Source organism: Sorex araneus, chromosome 1, assembly GCF_027595985.1.
Source record: "Sorex araneus isolate mSorAra2 chromosome 1, mSorAra2.pri, whole genome shotgun sequence".
Lineage (NCBI taxonomy): Eukaryota > Metazoa > Chordata > Mammalia > Eulipotyphla > Soricidae > Sorex > Sorex araneus.
In genome coordinates, this window is record NC_073302.1 from 169,895,334 (window position 1) to 169,913,674 (window position 18,341).

The following is an 18,341-nucleotide window of genomic DNA, read 5'->3' on the forward strand; positions in this document are numbered from 1 at the left end:
GGCCCAGCAACAGCTCACTGCTAGGCTCAAACACGGAATCAGCCACAAGAACTGCCAAGGATCACAAGGACCGGACCCCCTGCACGCACTGGGAACTCCCCAATAACTTTAGACTCCAATATTTATAATATTTTCTAATATAAGTCAGTATATTTTATATTATGTTAATAGTTAAGTATTAAGAATTCCTAGTTTGTAGAACTTCCCCCCCCCAAGGAATATATACTATTGCATTAAAAAATTCATACTAAAGGCAAAAAAGCAATTCACTGTTTTTGTCAGATGACCTCAGTTACGTATTTTTATGTTTTAGAGTATATTACAGCCAGGATATACCTAATAAAATATAATCTGGTGTTGCTTTTCTTTCATTGAAACCAGTGGAAACTCTTTGTAAAAAAAAAACAACTGATTTTGAGGAGAGGGGAAGGAAAAAAATTAAATTGTATAAAATAAGCATTTTATTATTTCATGAAATTAGTTGTCTAAAATTATGGTCTGTTAACTACTTGCATGCCTATCCATTTTATAAAGGAAAAACTTAGATTCACAAGTATAAATAGACTTGTTTGTTATTTCTCACTGAACACTGCAGCAATTTAACCAGTTGAAATTTTAGCTCTTACAATGGTGTGAATACTAACATACCTTAAATCTGGCATCAACGGGTTTGGGAAGACTTAGTATATTCTTTCCTCTTCTTTAGGTCTCATATAATCAGTGAGCAAATCCTGCTCACTGACCACTCTAACACTCTTTCCAAATTGATACCTCAATTACTTCTGAAATCTATCATTTATTTAAATTTCCTAGGGAGTAAAATTAAGCACATAAGCATTGGAAAATGATGGCATGTAAACATTGCCAGTGAGAGCCCAAATAGCTAAATTAGATATATTATAAAACCAAATGATCGTAATCATTATTTGCCTACTTGAAAATGCGAAAGAATTATCCTGGGAAAATAAACACAAACACTAAACTGTAAAACATTATAATTGGTGTAGCCTAACACTATTTTAATAAAGACAGAAAGGGAAAGAGTGGGAAAGAGTGAAGGAGAGTGACTGAGAAGGGCTGTGTGCGTGGGGATGGCAATGAGTGAGGAAGGGGGAAACAGAGGAACAAAACCAGGGCTCCTAACTACGTGCAGGCACTGCAACATCCTGAATGGAGAAAGAAATCTAAAAAATTCACTTCAGAACGGCACTGGAAGATATAGACAGACACTGAGAGAAATATAATGTTACCCAGAAAGGGGCAAGAATTCCTCTAAACTCAAGGTGTTCCTTTGGACTGTATAATGCACTAATCAAGGATAGCTGCTTGGGTTTGATGCTTGCGCTGTTCTGCCTAGAGGCTACTGCCTAGTGCTGGTGCTGTCTCTGGCCATGGACTTGACCCAGACTTCTCTGACTCTACTCCCATAATTTTTATAGTTCCCACCAAATCCAGTCATATTTAAGTCCACTTAATCCACAGTAACATAATGCAAAACTATAGATAGTACTCAATACACTGGATTGATAATATCATTTTCCCCATCATTTAGAAGAGACACTTCTTTTGATCATGCATATTCTATTTATAGGTTCACTGGGAATTGATAACTAATGTATATCAGGACATTTAAATGAACACAGGCCAATTACACCCTTCCCAATGTTCTTGGCCTTAAATTTACACGTTACAATTTATCACTTCTCTAATTAAAAACTTTATTATATAATAAAATATATTCAATAGTATTTATACCAGAGCATATTTAAAAACATTGATCCACTCAGATCAATTGAAGCTTTCAGAGTTAAACTATCTCCATATCCCTTATTTGTAAGTCCATAAGCTACTTCAGGTTTCAGTGGCAATAATTTAGTCTGGTGACTGAAATAATAGTTATTGGTTATTATCACATCACAATATTGCCAATAATAACTTTTCCTAAAATTCTTAAGGAGCTTGACCTAGACAGTTTGTGTGATTCAGCGACTTATTCACCACAAACACAACCTATTGCCCTAAGTACAAAAGTGAGCCAGAGATTGTCATAAAATAATTCTATCCAAACTTCAGAGTCAAGAATTTAAAAAAAAAATTATTAGTGAATCACTATGAGGTACAGTTACAGACTTACAAACTTTCGTGCTTGCATTTCAGTCACACAGTGGTCGAGTGCCCATCCTTCCACCAGTGCCCATTTTCCACCACCAATGGTCCCAGCATCCTTCCCACCACCTTCACCCCGTCCTCCCTCCACCCCGCCCTGCCTCTGTGGCAGGGTATTCCCTTTTGCTCTCTCTCTCCTTTTGGGTGCTGTGGTTTGCAGTAGAGGTATTAAGGATTTTTTAGGATTAAAAATTTTTTTTTGGAGGGGGATTATAAATGGGGGAGGTGGGTGCATGGAGAACACTTCTTGTTCTGTGCTCAAGGATCACTTCTGACAGTGCTTGGGGGACCAAATGTTAGTGCTGAGGAGTGAGCCCCAGTAAGCCCCACTCAAGGCAAGCTCTGTGCAATCTCTCCAGTCCCTGAAAACAGACTTTTCTTCAAGCCCTGACAATTAAGAAACAAAGTAAACGTAAATCTTTCTTTTAAATAATAAGGTCTCTACTTTGGAAGGAAAAAATAAATTTTGGAGTAATGTTAATTATATCCTTAACTTTGAAAAGTGTTAAAAGCTACATTACATGATTAAATGAGGCAACACAAGGAGACTTCTTAAACTTTAGGGCCGGTGTCACTGGGCACGTGCTTGGTTTTGTCCTGCCGAGCAAGGAGAAAGGGAAGGCTAAGAAACATTTTACAAAGAGGAAATGTTATGGTTAGGTCCTATACTTTGTGAAGACTTCTTTAGCATTTAAATAGAATCTTGTAAAATAATATTAGATACTTCTCTATAATGCCCTTCTTTTAAGAGTTCATTAGGGGAAAAAAAATATTTATGGGCGAGAGTGATAGTACAGAGGTAGGTGCTTGGCTTGCACGCTGACCTATGTGGGTTCAATCCCTTGCACTACCTATGATGGCCCCACCTGAGCACAATCACCAAATGTAGTCCCCTGTGCCCCCCCAAAAGAGTGTTTTATTCTTAAGGTGAAAAAAATGACCCTGAGAGGCTAACTCAGTAATCTCTTTGGCCTATTTGAAGAACTCTATTAATATACTGATTTAGGATATATTAGTGCCGCTGCCTCTCTTTCCCTACAAGAGCCCAGAGAGAAGAGCTGAGAATATTCACTGTCTACCCTCCACTGTAACTGAGGGCAGATGACCCTCACCACAGAAACTGTCTCTGGAAGGAAGCAGGGTCACGGGCAGTTGTGGATTAGAAGGCAGGAAGGCATTCTTCTTATGCTGGGTAGGACATTCTGAGTGTGAAGCCAAGGAGCTGGCAAGGATCGGAAAGCCTCAGCATACAGGTGAGAGTGAAGTTTGACACCACCCATTGGGCTCCAAGAAGTCATTTCAGCTTCTAAAAATATAGAATTACTGTGGCTTCACCAGAGGTCCCTGAATTACAGAGAACAACACACCAGGCTACTGCATTAAGGTCTTCAAACATAATCTATGGTACATAAGACGTCTGAAATGAACCAACATATCCCAGGCTATAGATCCGACCAGCAAATATTTACTCAGTGCGTATTCTGTGTCAGGCACTATGTTATGGTCTTGGGGCATAGTGATGATCAAACAAAAGCACCAGCATTCTCAGAGCTAATTTTCAAAAATGAGTGTTAGACAATGTTGGAGAACAATTAACTGTTAAAAGAAAAAGGTAGATGGAGAGCTGGCAAAGAGGGTAGGCAGCAGAGCAACAGTACAGCAGGTAGGGTGCAGTACTGCACGTGGCCGGCTGGGATTTGACGCCAGACACCCTAAGTCCACGAGGAGCGATCCCCGAGTGCAGAGCCAGGAGGAAACCTTGAGCACAGCCAGGTTGACCACTCCCTCCTTCCAGAAACAAACAAACAAACAAAAAATAACCAACCACAAGACGAACAAAGAAAAAGATATCGGAAAATATTATTTCAAGTTTTCAGAAGTTAGCCAAGCTTCTATGTGAGTGTGGGCTAGTGCCGACAAAGGTGACATACTGTCTGTGTGAGACAGGCAACATCAAGACTGCAAGGCAGGAGGATGTCAGGAATCTCCTTTAGCCTTCCCCTCTCCGCAGTTGAGGCAACAATGGTTTACAAGAGCTCTCATCTCTCAGTTTTCAGAGCACAATGTTCTCACACTACAGTTTCACTAAAGTGCCAATACCCCATCATGTCCACAGGACTCCTCTCACCCATCCTTTCCCTCAGTGCCCCACCCCCGCCCGCCTTCCCGTCCTCTCCTTAGCAACCTCAGTTCTGTTGTCAAAGAATGTTTCCACCGAACACTGGTTTATTTATTTTGGATTATCATTAGTTTATTATGAAAGAGAAACATGGTAACTATTTACATGATGAAAGAATTCCGAACTTCAGTAGAATGGGCAGCTTCACGGAATGCTATTTCAATACTAGTATTTCAGTCTACATAACTTCCGAGAATGTCACTGTCTAAACAAATGATCCTTGTCATCTGGAACCACCTCAGTGCCTCCAATTCTGAAAGAAGACTTCGACCTCCAACCTCTATACCAACTACATGGGTCTCTCCACCCTCCCCTTAACAGGCCCATCCAACAGCAACCACTGGAGTGTTTAATACCTTGCCTGGAGAGTTTTCAGGATGCACAGATGCACACTGACTCTACGGGTTCCAGTTTTGGCTGCCCTCCTTTCCACTAAGACTCAGTCAAATTGTGGAGGAAGTGTTCTAATGGTCTATCCTCCTGCGACACAGACTGCTGCACTCAGGATGCTGAGTTGAGAGAGAGGTCCTTCCCTCACATTGTTTAATCCCTGGCCTTCTTTCTAAATCACTTTGAAATGAGATCATCAGTATTAGTCTTTCTCCTTTTGAACTATTTCCCTGAACATCCCCCCACCCCTAATTCTATACACACTGTAACAAAAGAAAATGTTTTACATTTTTTAAAAAAAAGCAGTATTCCATTGTCTACAAGCATATAGATATACATATATAAACAACCCCCCCCCACACACCACCCAATCCATTATAAAACTACAGTTGGGGTCATGGTGGAGGGGAAATGTAAAGAAATAAAAGCATATACATAGGATAAAGAGTTATTTTTGAACTAGAATGAAACATCCTCAGAAACTCTCCTATTTAAATAACCTTTTGTAGGATAGTCCAACAGTTAAACAATAATTCAAAATAATGCAGGAACTTCAAAGAATCCCTCCATGAACATTAGTTTGCTTATAATTTTAATACTTTTTGAAAAAAGTTGTGTGGCTAGATCTTTTGCCAAAACTAAACAGTAATATTATTAGCTATCAGTAGGTATAAAAACCTAAATAAAAATATTTCTAATACAACTAATCATCAATTTCTAATTATGTTTACAAAAAAAGTCAAGCACAAATGTTTTATGATTGATCAAAACTTTTCTAAAAGGCTAGGTACATTATTATTGAATTACATAATGTCTCCCCAACAACAAATGATATAAATACTCCACAGATATAAAGTGAATATAGAACAGATAATTTAGTGAAAGAGGTGAAAGCAAAAGAAAAAATAAGCTAAGAAATATAATATGTATTTCTAGCAGTTTTGAAATACTCCTTATATGTTTTAATTAGTTTCATGTAAGCTAAAAGTAGGGAAGAACCACTTTAAACATCAAGAACAAAAACTACAACACTATTAAAACTTGAAATATTACACTTTCTAGAATGTGTCAAAAACAACTACCAAATTAATTTCTTTAAAATGCCAAAAATTTTGGAGTGGTTTATAATGTTCAACAAAATTATGTTATATAACATTATGTAAAAGAATTTATATAAATAATTTGCATAAAAGTTAAAGTTCTTATTGAAATAGTTGTATTTAATTTTTAAAATGTGTAGTTTTCAAACTTTAAAATTAAATATTTATAATGCAAGGCCAGAGAGTTAGTACAGTGGGTAGGTAGGGTGCTGCCTAACAAATGACCAATTCAGGACTGATCCCTGGCATAACATATGGTCCCCCAAATACTGAGCACTGCAGGGTGTGGCCCCCAAACTGAAAAGAATCCTCAACAAAATAATGTTCATAATGTATACACTTAAGTAAAAGGCACTGGGAAAACAATTTAATCAAAACCTTCAATTCTCTCTTCCTGGATTTACTACCCAGGGTTGCCTCTTCTCAATAACATAATACCTGGTACCCCTAAGAATTCAAACCTGCTCTCAATCTTCTTTGGGAAGAAACATTCTTTTAAGAAAGACAAAACTGCAGAGATGCTTCCTGACCATGCACTAGGCTGAGTCATCCAGGGCAGCCTAGAGGTGGCTGTGGATGAACCCAAGCATGTGCCCTGGCAGCTGAAAAACCTCCAAACTCTACAGTCCCTCCCCACCATGCTCATGGATGGACTCCACTGCTCAGGACGAGCCTCAGACAGAAACTGATCTGTTGAAAGTCTCAGGTATGTGGGTTTTGTGACTGAAATTCCGAGGATGTCATAAAGTCATGGATGGGCTACCTTCCTTCATCTCCCTGTTCTTCTGGAAGCCTGGCATTCACAAGCAGAAATTGCCTTTGGCACCAAATAAGCTCATTAACTGGCCACGATGCAGAGGCTCATATATAAATCTTGAAAGAGATCAACAAGTTGCAGAGATGCTTCCAGACCCAAGCCAGGCTGAGTTGCCTAGGGTGCCCAAAGTCAACATCAAGTTAAACATTTAACTCCTGTTGGGGCACTTGGAGTGAAGGTTCTGGGAGCTGGGCATGAGATTTCTGATTAGGACTGGTAAGATGAGCCTGCAGAAGCACCCCCCAGAGACTTCTTAAAACTAATCATCAGATAACTAGTAGTAGTCAAATTAAATTCAGGAGTGGAATATCGAGGGATCCTGGCTTGACTGGGTGGTTACATGAATATTGCCTTGGAACAGATGGAAGCCTGTGTGAACGACCAGCTAAAGAATAAGTATGAGGATGCTTTTGTCCACGGAAATGACGAAGAGAAGCACACAGAAGAGAAAGATGTGAGGACACTAGACAGCAGTGCTTTTCCTACTTAAATCTTTTTTTTGAATGAAATGCTCTGCCTTTGTGATATAATTTGTCTCATTTTTCTAATAGTTGATTCTCCTTGATGTGAGCAAGATGAATGTATAAATGTGTTGATTTGATTGTAACAGGGTTCTTTTGTATCGAGTGTCAGTCACTCCACACATTGCAAAGTGTGCAAAATGCAAAAAGAATTTAAAATTTTACACGTTAAAAAAAAAAAAAACTCCTGCTGTATCACCCCATCAAAATATTTGAATTCCTAGGCTACATGGCTACATTTTCAGCTGTGTGACATCTCAAACCCTACATCACCAACACACCATAAGTACTACACCAGATTGGATGGCAAGTAGAAGGCAACTGATCTCAATTAACCTAGTAAAGTAGAAGGCAACCAATCTCAATTAACAATATATAAACACATAAGGTTTAACCTATAACAATACATTAGTAATCTCTTAATACAAGGGTTTAAAAGACTCCTTGGTGAGATTCAACAATCGACATGCTTCTTTCTACAAAAATCTTTTGACCATTTTTAGCAAATAACATTTGCTAAAATGACCATTTTTAGCAAATAACAAGTAATATAGAATAAATTATTCAGGGTCTGCTTTAGGGGCAGGCTTGAGGAATGGCTGGGAAAATGGGAAATAATGGTGGTAGGACGGTGCAATGATGGTGGGATTGGTGTTGGAATATTAAATGTAACAAATCATCATAAACTAATTATTAAAAAATAAAATTAAAGAAAAAGACAAAACTGATGGCAATGAAGAGTAGGCAAATAAACTACTGGTGGAGGGCCCACTACTTTAGCTGTGGAACTGACAGTGTTCTTTATTCAGTATGTGGGATCAATTCTGGGGTAAATTGTAAGAAAAAAGAATGAATCTCCACATCTACTATGCTAGAGCTTCCCCAGAAAGCCAAAGAGGCTGCAAAGTTGAAGGGGTTCCTAATAAAACTTATGTTCATTGATTCAAAGAGTTAACACTGTTTTGAGTAACACCAGTAAGCAAGAAAAGTTACCAAGTAATCCATGATACTGCACTAATTTTTTTTCTCTTTATTTGCTTTTTGGGTCACACCCGGCGATGCTCACGGCTGATTCCTGGCGGTGCTCGGGGGACCATATGGAATGCTGGAAATCGAACCCGGGTCGGCCATGTGCAAGGCAAACACCCAACCCACTGTACTATCGCTTCAGCCCCAGACACCTAACTAATTTTTAAGATGCATCCCAAATTCAGAATATTAAAATGTGATAAAAAGTTTAAAATTAAAAATATTATCAGAAAAATCCTTATTTAACTGGTCTCTCTTTCTCTCTCTCTCTCTCTCCCTCTCCCCCCTTGCTCCCTCTCCCTGTATATATGCACAAATAATAGCCTTTCTTTTATGGCATTATTATATATATTATCCAAATAACCTTTTTTGGGTAGTGGAGAGTTTGGGCTACAGCTGGCTGTGTTCAAGTCTTACTCCTGACTCTGCTTAGGAATCACTCCAGGTGGGACTCAGAGGATTATATGGGGTTACTAGGGATCGAACCTGGGTCTACTGTGTTCAAGGCAAGCTCCGGCCCCCAAATAAAATTTTAAGGCACATTTTTTACCTCCTCTGTGAAACTGAAAAAAAAAAAAAGGAGTTGCTATAACAATCTAGTTTAAATATAAGACACCAAATTTTCAAATTTATATTCTTTCCCATAAATCTTAAAGTCTGATTATGGTAATACTATTTCCAACTTTTAGGTTTAAATCTACATTACATAATGATTACTAGTACCCTTTCTGCCCAATAATCCATGCACAAAGAGGCATGCAGACACATTCTCTTACCTCCAACCCATGGGAAAACTGTCAGCAACTGAGACATAGGTCAGAGAAGTAATTTTGGATACAAGTAAGAGGGGGAAATGTGGCTCAAAACTGGGCAATTTTGGCCAGAGCAATAGCACAGCAGGTAAGCCGCTTGCCTTGCACATGGCCACATGGTTCAATCCTGGCACCACATATGGTCCCCCGAGACCCAACAAGAGTGATCCCTGGATTTAAGCACAGCGCCATGTGGGTACGCCCCTTTCTGCCACTGCGTGAGCTTGACCCCGGAGGCAACTGAACTACTTTGGACACGAGCAGCGCCCCCAAAATGCCTCCAAACTGTGTGATCGGAGCTACTGGCCCATGTGCCACCAGAGGGGCACGGTTCTTCTCTCCAGGCTCCTCCATCTTGTGAGCACCACAAAAGGGAAGTAAAAGATCGCAGTGATGCAATTACCAAAAGAATTTTCCCTGGACTTCATATAGAAATCCCAAACCTAATATCTCTTGATTGTCAGCAACGTGAAAAGGTTCCTTTTTAGCAGGTCTTACTGTGGGGGGAAACTCCAAACAACAGTACTGAGTTTTTTTTGTTGAAATATTGAAGGTAATCAAAGTAGCAGCTATTTCTTTAGACTGTGAACTACGCCAAAGCCCCACACCGGCCAAGGTGAGGAAATATCCTTCTTTCTCGGTTCTTTTCCCTTTTCTGGGAGAAACGCGGTGTGGTGTCCACCATATTATGAAGTCTATTAAGCAGGCACGAACTTAGAGGCGTGGGAATGGGAGGGGGGAAAAAAAACTATATACTTGGAAAAGCGGGATGCTTGGGAAGTCTCGGGCCGATACCAGTGCATGCTCCGCCGAGACTCGACCCGGGTGGCCACACTTTTGTGTGGCCGCTATGCTGCTGATCAACCAGAATCCGGAGTCTAACTAGACTACTTCCGGTTCCAGAAACTACTTGCAATCATGTCTCTAGACTGAACTAAGCCATAGCCCCACGCCGGCCAGGACTGGAAATATCCTTTTTTCTCGTCAGGCGGCGTGGTGTCAGCCATAATATGAGGACTATTCATTAAGCAGGCATGAACTTGGTGGTGCGGGAAGGAGGGGGGAAAAATTCTATGTACTTGAAACAACGGGACTCCATATCTTTCCAGTCTCAGCAATGGAAAACTAATTATCAAATGCTGCATTGGCAGTAAGGTTGTCTTTCTTGGGGGAAAACTCCAACAATACTGAATGTTGTGTTGAAATATGGAATGTAATCAAGGTAAAGTGAAAATGAAGTGAAATTTATCAACTAAGCAGGCAGGGATGGGGGCGGGGGGTGGGGGGTGGAAGGTATACTGGGGTTTTTGGTGGTGGACTATGGGCACGGGTGAAGGGATGGGTGTTTGAGTATTGTATAACTGAGACATAAACCTGAGAACTTTGTAACTTCCCACATGGTGATTCAATAAAAAAAATTTTTTTTTTAAAAAAAAGAGTGATCTCTGAACTCAACACATAGAGTAAGCCCTGAGCACTGCCAGGTGTAGCCCAAAACAAACAAAACAAACACTTTTTTTTTAATTAAAAAGAAAAATTCAATAACCAAAATCCTAAGCAGAAAATTTATATAAAAAACTAGCTCTGACTCTAACAGTGCAAACCTGAGAAAATTAAAATTTCTTTTAATCCCACTTTCTTAATCTACATCTAATTTCTTTATCTATTTCTAGAAATAAACTATCTGGGTTGGGAATGTCTATAAAACTACCTACTAAGTTTCAGGTATTATTCTTTTGGCAACATATTCTAGCAGACTACTACTCGTACAAGTAGTGTTCTTCCTACATGTATTCCTTATATAAAACAGTAAACAAGTGTGGGCTGAATGAATTAAACACTTCTTTTAATATGGAAAAAACTGTTCCACTGCCAAAAATTTATATCAGCAACACTACAAAAAAGAGTTCTTTTTCTCAGTAATACGACTAAAACAGATTTTAGTTTTGATAGATTTACTTAATTTAGCAGTATAAAAGCCCCACCTCTTATGCTGAACTTTCATCTGATGGTACAAAGCAATTTTTATGTAAGCCAATTAAAACCACTATATGGCTGTGGAAATTATTAGTATTCCTGGTTTTTATTGTGAAAATGTAAAACTTTGGTCCAGAATTTTTAGAAAGAATACTTTCTAATAGAAAAGATAGTGACTATTAAAAAGTATCAAAGTACTAAAAAATTATCAAATGTGATAGTATCTTTAATCAAGACCTATTTTGTTTCTCCTTATTGACCCCTGGGGGAAAGAGAATTTTCTGAAATTTCGCAGAAAAACACCACACTGAACTTTTGGTAAGCTTTAAGTATGTGAACTATTTGTTCTGTTTCTTAAGGACAAAAAGAAATTAGATAAAGTCTTGATAGATGACCATTAAGATGGATAATCAAAGCTAATTTCATTTTTATTTCATGAGCTCCCCAAATGAGTCACCAATTACAATTTAAAATTAATATTTTTGAGGGAAAAGCAATGTTTTCTTCTAGCATTAAATTAATGAAAATGACATTGAGAATAAAATTAATAAGGATATGAGATGAAATGGACCATAAGAAAGTGAAACAAAGTCAGTCCCCACAGACCACTAAGGACCTAAACTTGACCAATCACAGTCAGACTAACTCTTCGACCTGAAGCCTAATTTGCAGGGTGGACATGAGTGTGAATATCCCATTTTTTAAGTCCAGAAGCCTTGTTTATCATCAGGTAACCCAGAATCTAATTCAAATTCTTCCTGTGTTTATGCCTACCAGGTTATAGTCCTAAAGGCCCAAACATAGCTGGGCTTGAATTTCAAGGCTAAATACATAAACTACAATTATTTATCTATTTCTCCTTACTTTATTCATTGATTTCTTTTTTAGGGGAGTGGGGTGGGGGCATGTGGACACCAGGATGTGTTCAAGTCTTATTTCTGGCTCTGTGGTCAGAGATCACTCCTGGCAACACTTGGCAGACATTATGTGGAAGGTGAGCATCATAATCTCTGCTCTCTCTCTGGCCTCTGGCCCATCCCACTACTTCTAACTAGACAAAGAGGGTCACAAATGCAAAGCAAAGTTAGAGATAAGAAATTCCTTTTTTTTTTTTTTATCTTTTCCAAGGTGTGGAAGTTTCAAAAGTATAAGGACCACCATTCTTTTTTCTTTCTTTCCTTCTTGAGTCACACCTGCAATGCTCAGGGGTTACTCCTGGCGCTGTGCACTCAGGAATTACTCCTGCTGGTGCTTGGGGACCATATGGGATGCTGGGAATCGAACCCAGGTCAGTAGCATGCAAACGCTCTACCCGCTGTGCTATTACTCCAATCCCAAAAACCACTACTCTTGAGCACAGCAGTATAGAGGCACGGTCACGTCACCTGTACTTTAGACAATCAATGTCATATATCATCTGTGACATAGAATAAGAGGAACTCAACTTGGAGAATGAGAAAGAGCATAACTCCAGAAATAAGAATTATGTCAACTGCAACTTGGATTCAATGCAACTTGAAATCAAAGACATTGAAATAATTATATGAACACTTTCAAAGTAAATGCTATGTTTAAAACACTTTATATGTATATTGAAAGCTAGCATTCAATGCTTATCCACTATAGGATTAGTCTAATACAAAGTATGCATAAGACATGGAGGCACCGCTGGTCACAGTACCTGTGAAAAGCAAGTAAAAATGGGGATTATACTCCAGCTGGAAAACAGAACAAACATTTGACATCCCCTGGAAAGCAAAAAAAGATCCATTTGGGGGAGATAAAAGAGGGGAACGAAGGTTGCAGTTGCTAAAATGCAAAGGGAGTAGATAATTCTTTAGAACCTTCAACCACTGCAGAAGAGAAGTGAAAAAGGAAAGAAAAAAAATCTAAACCCACAATCTGCTTTTCTGATCAGTGTGGGATCACATCCAGTTTTCAATGAGCAGCTACTGTGGTGTTAGCAGCAGGTGAAGGGATCCGCCTACATTGCTTCCCGAGTCCTCCGAGGACAGTCAAAACGGGTAGGTCTAAACGCCTTACTAAACAACTCTGTTCCAAATATCCATTCCATTTTACCTTCAATTGCTCCAGTTCCCATGAGCCCCTTTATAGAAAACAAGCAAACTAGCCAACAAAAACAAACATAAAACAAGCCTCAGCACTCCCATGGAAATCTACCTTCTCTATCCCAACAAACAGAAAGCACCCTCCCGTCAGCTGCATCTGAGGTCGTGCCCTCTGACACCTGGAGAGTTCCAGAGTCTAAGAAGTCTAGTTTCACATTACATAAACCATCTATAGAAAAAGGATTCTAGGGGGTGGACAGAATGTACAGGAGTTAAGTTGCTTACTGCAATGCAGCTGACCCTCATTTCGTCTTTGGCATGGTAAATAAAAAAATAGATATACAGGGTAATGCATTAGGACTGAGAGCCAATAAATAAACTTTCACACATATGAGTAGTTAATATATCACAAAGGAGCCAAGAGCATAGAATGGTGAAAATAAAGTCTCTTCCACGAATGATGCTGGGGAAACTAGTCTTATTCAGATGAATGAAAATGAATCATTTTATCACACCATGCACAAAGTCAACTCAGTCAACTCAAAATGAATTTTAAGATTTTAAGATTTGGGTGCCAAACCATAAAATACATAGAAGAAAACAATGGCCAAGCACTACAATACTAACTTCAGTGTCTTTTTTTTTTCTTTTTTTTGCAGTGCTGTGGGGACTATATGTGGTGCTGGGGACTGAACCCAGGTCAGCTGCACGCTTAGCAAGTACCTAACCCACTGCACTCTCTGTTCCTTCAGTGATATCTTTGGTGATTCAATTCCACTGGCAAAAAAAGCAAAAGCAAAAATAAAGGGGATAACGTAAAACTTAAGGATTTCCCTACAGTGAAATTAACTACCACAAACAAAAAGGTATCCTACTGAACAGGAGAAAATATTTGCACATAATATATCTGCAAGTTTAATATCCACACTATATAAGGAACTCACAATGGAAAACAGCTTGTAGATTTCTCAAAGTATTAAAAATAGATTTACCATATGATGTAGTAGTTCCACTCCTAGATATCTATGCAAAGAACACTAAAACAAAAATCAGAAAAGATACATGAACACCTATGTTCACTGTAGTGTTATTTACAGTACCCAAGATCTGGAAACAATCCAAGTGACAACACATGAGTGGATAAAGAGAATGTCTCTCTCACACACACACGTATGTATAAACACATGTATATCAATGGAATACTATGATGAGATACTGCCTTTACTATAACCTGAACAGAACTGGAGGAGGTCATGCTAAGTGACATGTCAGAAGAAGAATTACATATACTAGATAATAGCACTTATATATGGAATATAAAGAAATAAAGGAAGGCAAAAGACACTGTGTAATAAATCGTTAGACTCTGATGACTGAATTGAGGCTACTGAAAGAGGTCAATAAGGTGAATTATAGGAGGGTCCAATCGATTGTAATGATGAAAACGATGGTTGGTGGCCATCTGAAACATATAAACTTCCATACTTTTGTACACCAATGACATTTCAATGAAAAATAATATAAAATAATAAATAAAAATAAAAGAAATGAATTATAGATGTCATGCTACATTAAGTAAAAGAGAATTTGACACTGGTTTCTCAGATTTCACTTTCAATATTCTTTCTATACTATTTCTTTGTTATGGGTATAATTCTGAAAGTCACATACTAAGAACAGGAAATTTTATTTTAATTTTAACTATTGTCATAATTTATTTTTAATGACTATAGGTTCTAAGTTCATTTGAAAAAATGTAAATGTCTTAGAACACAAACAATGCTTAAAATGTTACATTTTACATTAATTTTTAAGCTACTAGCTAAGTCTACCTTTTTCTCTTTTCCTCACGCAGCTGACCCGAGTTCGATTCCTCCGCCCCTCTCGGAGAGCCCGGCAAGCTACCGAAAGTATCTAGCCCACAAGGCAGAGCCTGGCAAGCTACCCGTGCGTATTGGATATGGCAAAAACAGTAATAATAAGTCTCTCAAAGAGAGATGTCACTGGTGTCCGCTCAAACAAATCGATGACAGTGACAGCAACGGGATTTTAAGAGTTGTGCTTGGGGCTGGAGCAATAGCACAGCGGGTAGGCCGTTTGCCTTAAATGCAACCAACCCGGGTTCGGTTACCAGCATCCCATATGGTCCCCTGAGCACTGCCAGGATAATTCCTGAGTGCGAAGTCAGGAGGTAACCCCTGTGCATTGTCAGGTGTGACCCAAAATAAAGAAAAAAAAAAAGAGCTGTGCTATGGAACGAAGGAAGAAAAAAGGTGGAGAGTGGGAGAGTGATTAGGGTATTCAGTATTTGAGCACTGCAAACATGCATTACGATCAGCAGCAGCCTCTGGTGGTCTAAGGGGAAAAAGTAGTGGATCTATAATAATGGGGGTGGAAATATGTTTTTTAAAAGAATATATGTACATATTTAGCCATTTGACTCAGTTCTCAACCCAACACATTAAAAAACAGATGCTTTAAAAAATGATCTGTTGGCAAGATGCTTGTTAAAATTTTATCAGTTTAAATATTAAAATTCATTATGAATTAATTAGCACATTATATAAAAATAAAATGTTTTTGTTTCATCATTTTACAAAGTACTATAACCAGTGGTGATTAACACTGGGAATTGTGTGTGTCTTGATATGTGTTGCTCAAAAAGAAACTAAATTCATAGGATTACCAGTAAATTGATGACATTTTCTGTCTTCACTCTTGAATTCAGTTGGCAGATGTTTTCGAGAACAAAAAATTCCATCTTATTATAAAACATATTAAGCAGGTTTTCCTGCCAGGCATGTCTGACATGATGTTTATTGCCTAGACCAAATCAATCCCCTTAATAAGCCATAATATATGCCAGAAAGTACATTATTTCATAGTTAAGGAAAGTTACCACATGAAGCAGTAAGTACTTTGATCTCTCAGGCTCGACTCCTAATATATTAGAAATGTGCTACATAACCCAATAGTTAGCCCTATTCATTCATACTCCTCTAGTAAATAAAAGTTATGCTTTGTCAATCTTAAAATTTTAGGCCTGATTTCTACTATACTTCTGGCTTGTGTATACTACATATTTGCAAACATCTGAGAGGAGATTTTGGCTATTTACTAGATGCCAGAGAAAAAGAAAATTCATACTTGAATACACTAGGAAAATCAAGTGGTTCCAGCAATTAAACAGTTATTGATTACAACATATAAAAATTGAATTTGGGTGCTACAACACCAGCAAGAAATGACTTTTTGGCACTATCAGCAGAGAAGAAAAGAAATATAAAGAAAACAAGATATTTACTAGCTTTCATCAATACCGTGGACAAAAACAAATCAGACCATTAAAACCTATCTTCCTATCTTTTTGGTGATGGCTGTGGTGTTTGAACTATGTGCATAAGAAACCATTATTAGTAGTATTGTAAAGCACAGGATATCAAAATATTTTTAAAATAAAACCATTTTTTATTTTAAAAAAAGCTTTGGTTTGGGCTATTTCTGAACAACTGTAAAAATCCATAGCAATGCTTAAAAAAAAATCAGCCAACTCCCCCTCCGGGTTTTCGCCCGCCCTCTCTCCCTCTCTCCCTCCCTTCTTCTTCCTCCCCAGCCCTGCCCCTGCCCCCGCCCCCCTCCTCTCTGTCCCCTAAAAAAAAAAAAGAAATCAGCCAAACATTAGATACAAGTATCGGAATATTAAGGAAAAATGATTTTTGATGGATGTTAACAAGCAATCAATCCATAAATATTTTAGTATCTTCAACGTGTAATGCCAATTCCTGCCAAGAATTCTATTCTGAAAATGTGTCTCCTCCACATTTGGATTTTTCTTTCTCTGGCCATGTAACTCTCTCACTGTCTTTACTCCTAGAGTCTTTTGTTGTTGTTATTGTCATTGTTTAATATGCTAGGTTCAATCCCTCTTCTTTACTATACCCATCATCAAAGCCCACAACTAAGTCTCAATTTAGGGAAGAGACAGTCAAGTAGTTTCCACCCAAGATTAGATAGTTCAGTACTATGTCAACTTTGCCCGCATTCCACCTCCATACAGTAAAGAAATTTAAACTGATGGTATTCCTTAGTTTGACTACTTGTCCTCTTCAGTTTCAGCATGACATGTGGAAGTCTCTGGACAAAAGTCTAATCTTTTAGCTTTAATCTCCTTTTAGGACGTGGAATATGGTGAATAAATTTAGTATCATTTCCTGACTCCCTCAAAGTATTCTCTGTAATATTATAAAAACTAACACATATGCATACATTCAGAAATGTTTAAACTTGCAATTGGATAAACATACTCAAGAACTGGAAGACTGTAAAGAGAGTTAATAGAAAGAACTACAAGATACATTGCACTATTAGTAGTGTTAGGAATTGATGGTGAAATAGGTATTGGCACACTGTATGACTGAAGCCCAATCAAGAACAACCTTGTAAATGATGATTCAATTTAAAAAACAGTGTTAGGAAATACAGATATCTTAACATGACATCATAAATTCCATATATATATATTTACATAAAACTACTGCAATTTTCCTGAGTCATAGAATGAAAAGGTCACTCATTAAAATGAGAAAAATATTTTTGATGGATGCCAAAATTCTTTGAGATGTGCAATGGCTAGGGAGCTTGCCTTGCACATGCTGGACCCAGATTTGATTCCCAGCATCCCATATGGTCCCCTGAGCGCCAACAGGAGCACAGAGCCAGGAGTAAACCCTGACCCTCACTGAGCGTGGCCAAAAAACTAAAAATAAATAAAGAAAAAGTGATGGACTTTCACCTGGGCACTCTAATATGAACAAAATTTGGATTAGGGAATGGACAGGAAGCAAAGAAACAAAGACTGTAGAATAGAAACAGCAGTAAGTCAGCAGAAGCACTCTAATTTTCTTTTATAATATTGGCATCATGATAATAGTTACTCCTGGCTCATGCACTCGGGAATTACTTTTGGCGGTGCTCGGGGTACCATATGGAATGCTGGGAATCAAACTCGGGTTGACCGCATGCAAGGCAAACACCTTACCTGTTGTACTATCGCTCCAGCCCCTATTTCATACATTTTAGAAAAAAATGCAATGACTGAATCAAAGTATCAAAAAAATCTTGACATACTAACTTTTTAATTATAATTAAAAAGCCACTAGATTAGGTAGGGAACCCACAATGTAAAATTCAATTTTGGCTTATGTGAATGCTTCTTCATAGAAACAGTTGCATTAATTTAAAGATGCAGGACACAGCAGCAGAAATTTGGAGTTTTATGTAT

The 18,341-nt window shown here is 38.2% G+C and overlaps 1 protein-coding gene and 1 pseudogene across 4 annotated transcripts in view; one reads left to right on the forward strand and one right to left on the reverse strand.

The window, feature by feature from the left end:
- The window catches only part of FAM172A (family with sequence similarity 172 member A), a 452,093-nt gene that overhangs the window by 247,966 nt on the left and 185,786 nt on the right, over positions 1-18,341 (reverse strand). The window lies entirely within an intron of this gene.
- LOC129399656 (U6 snRNA-associated Sm-like protein LSm6) lies at positions 3,731-7,110 on the forward strand (annotated as a pseudogene).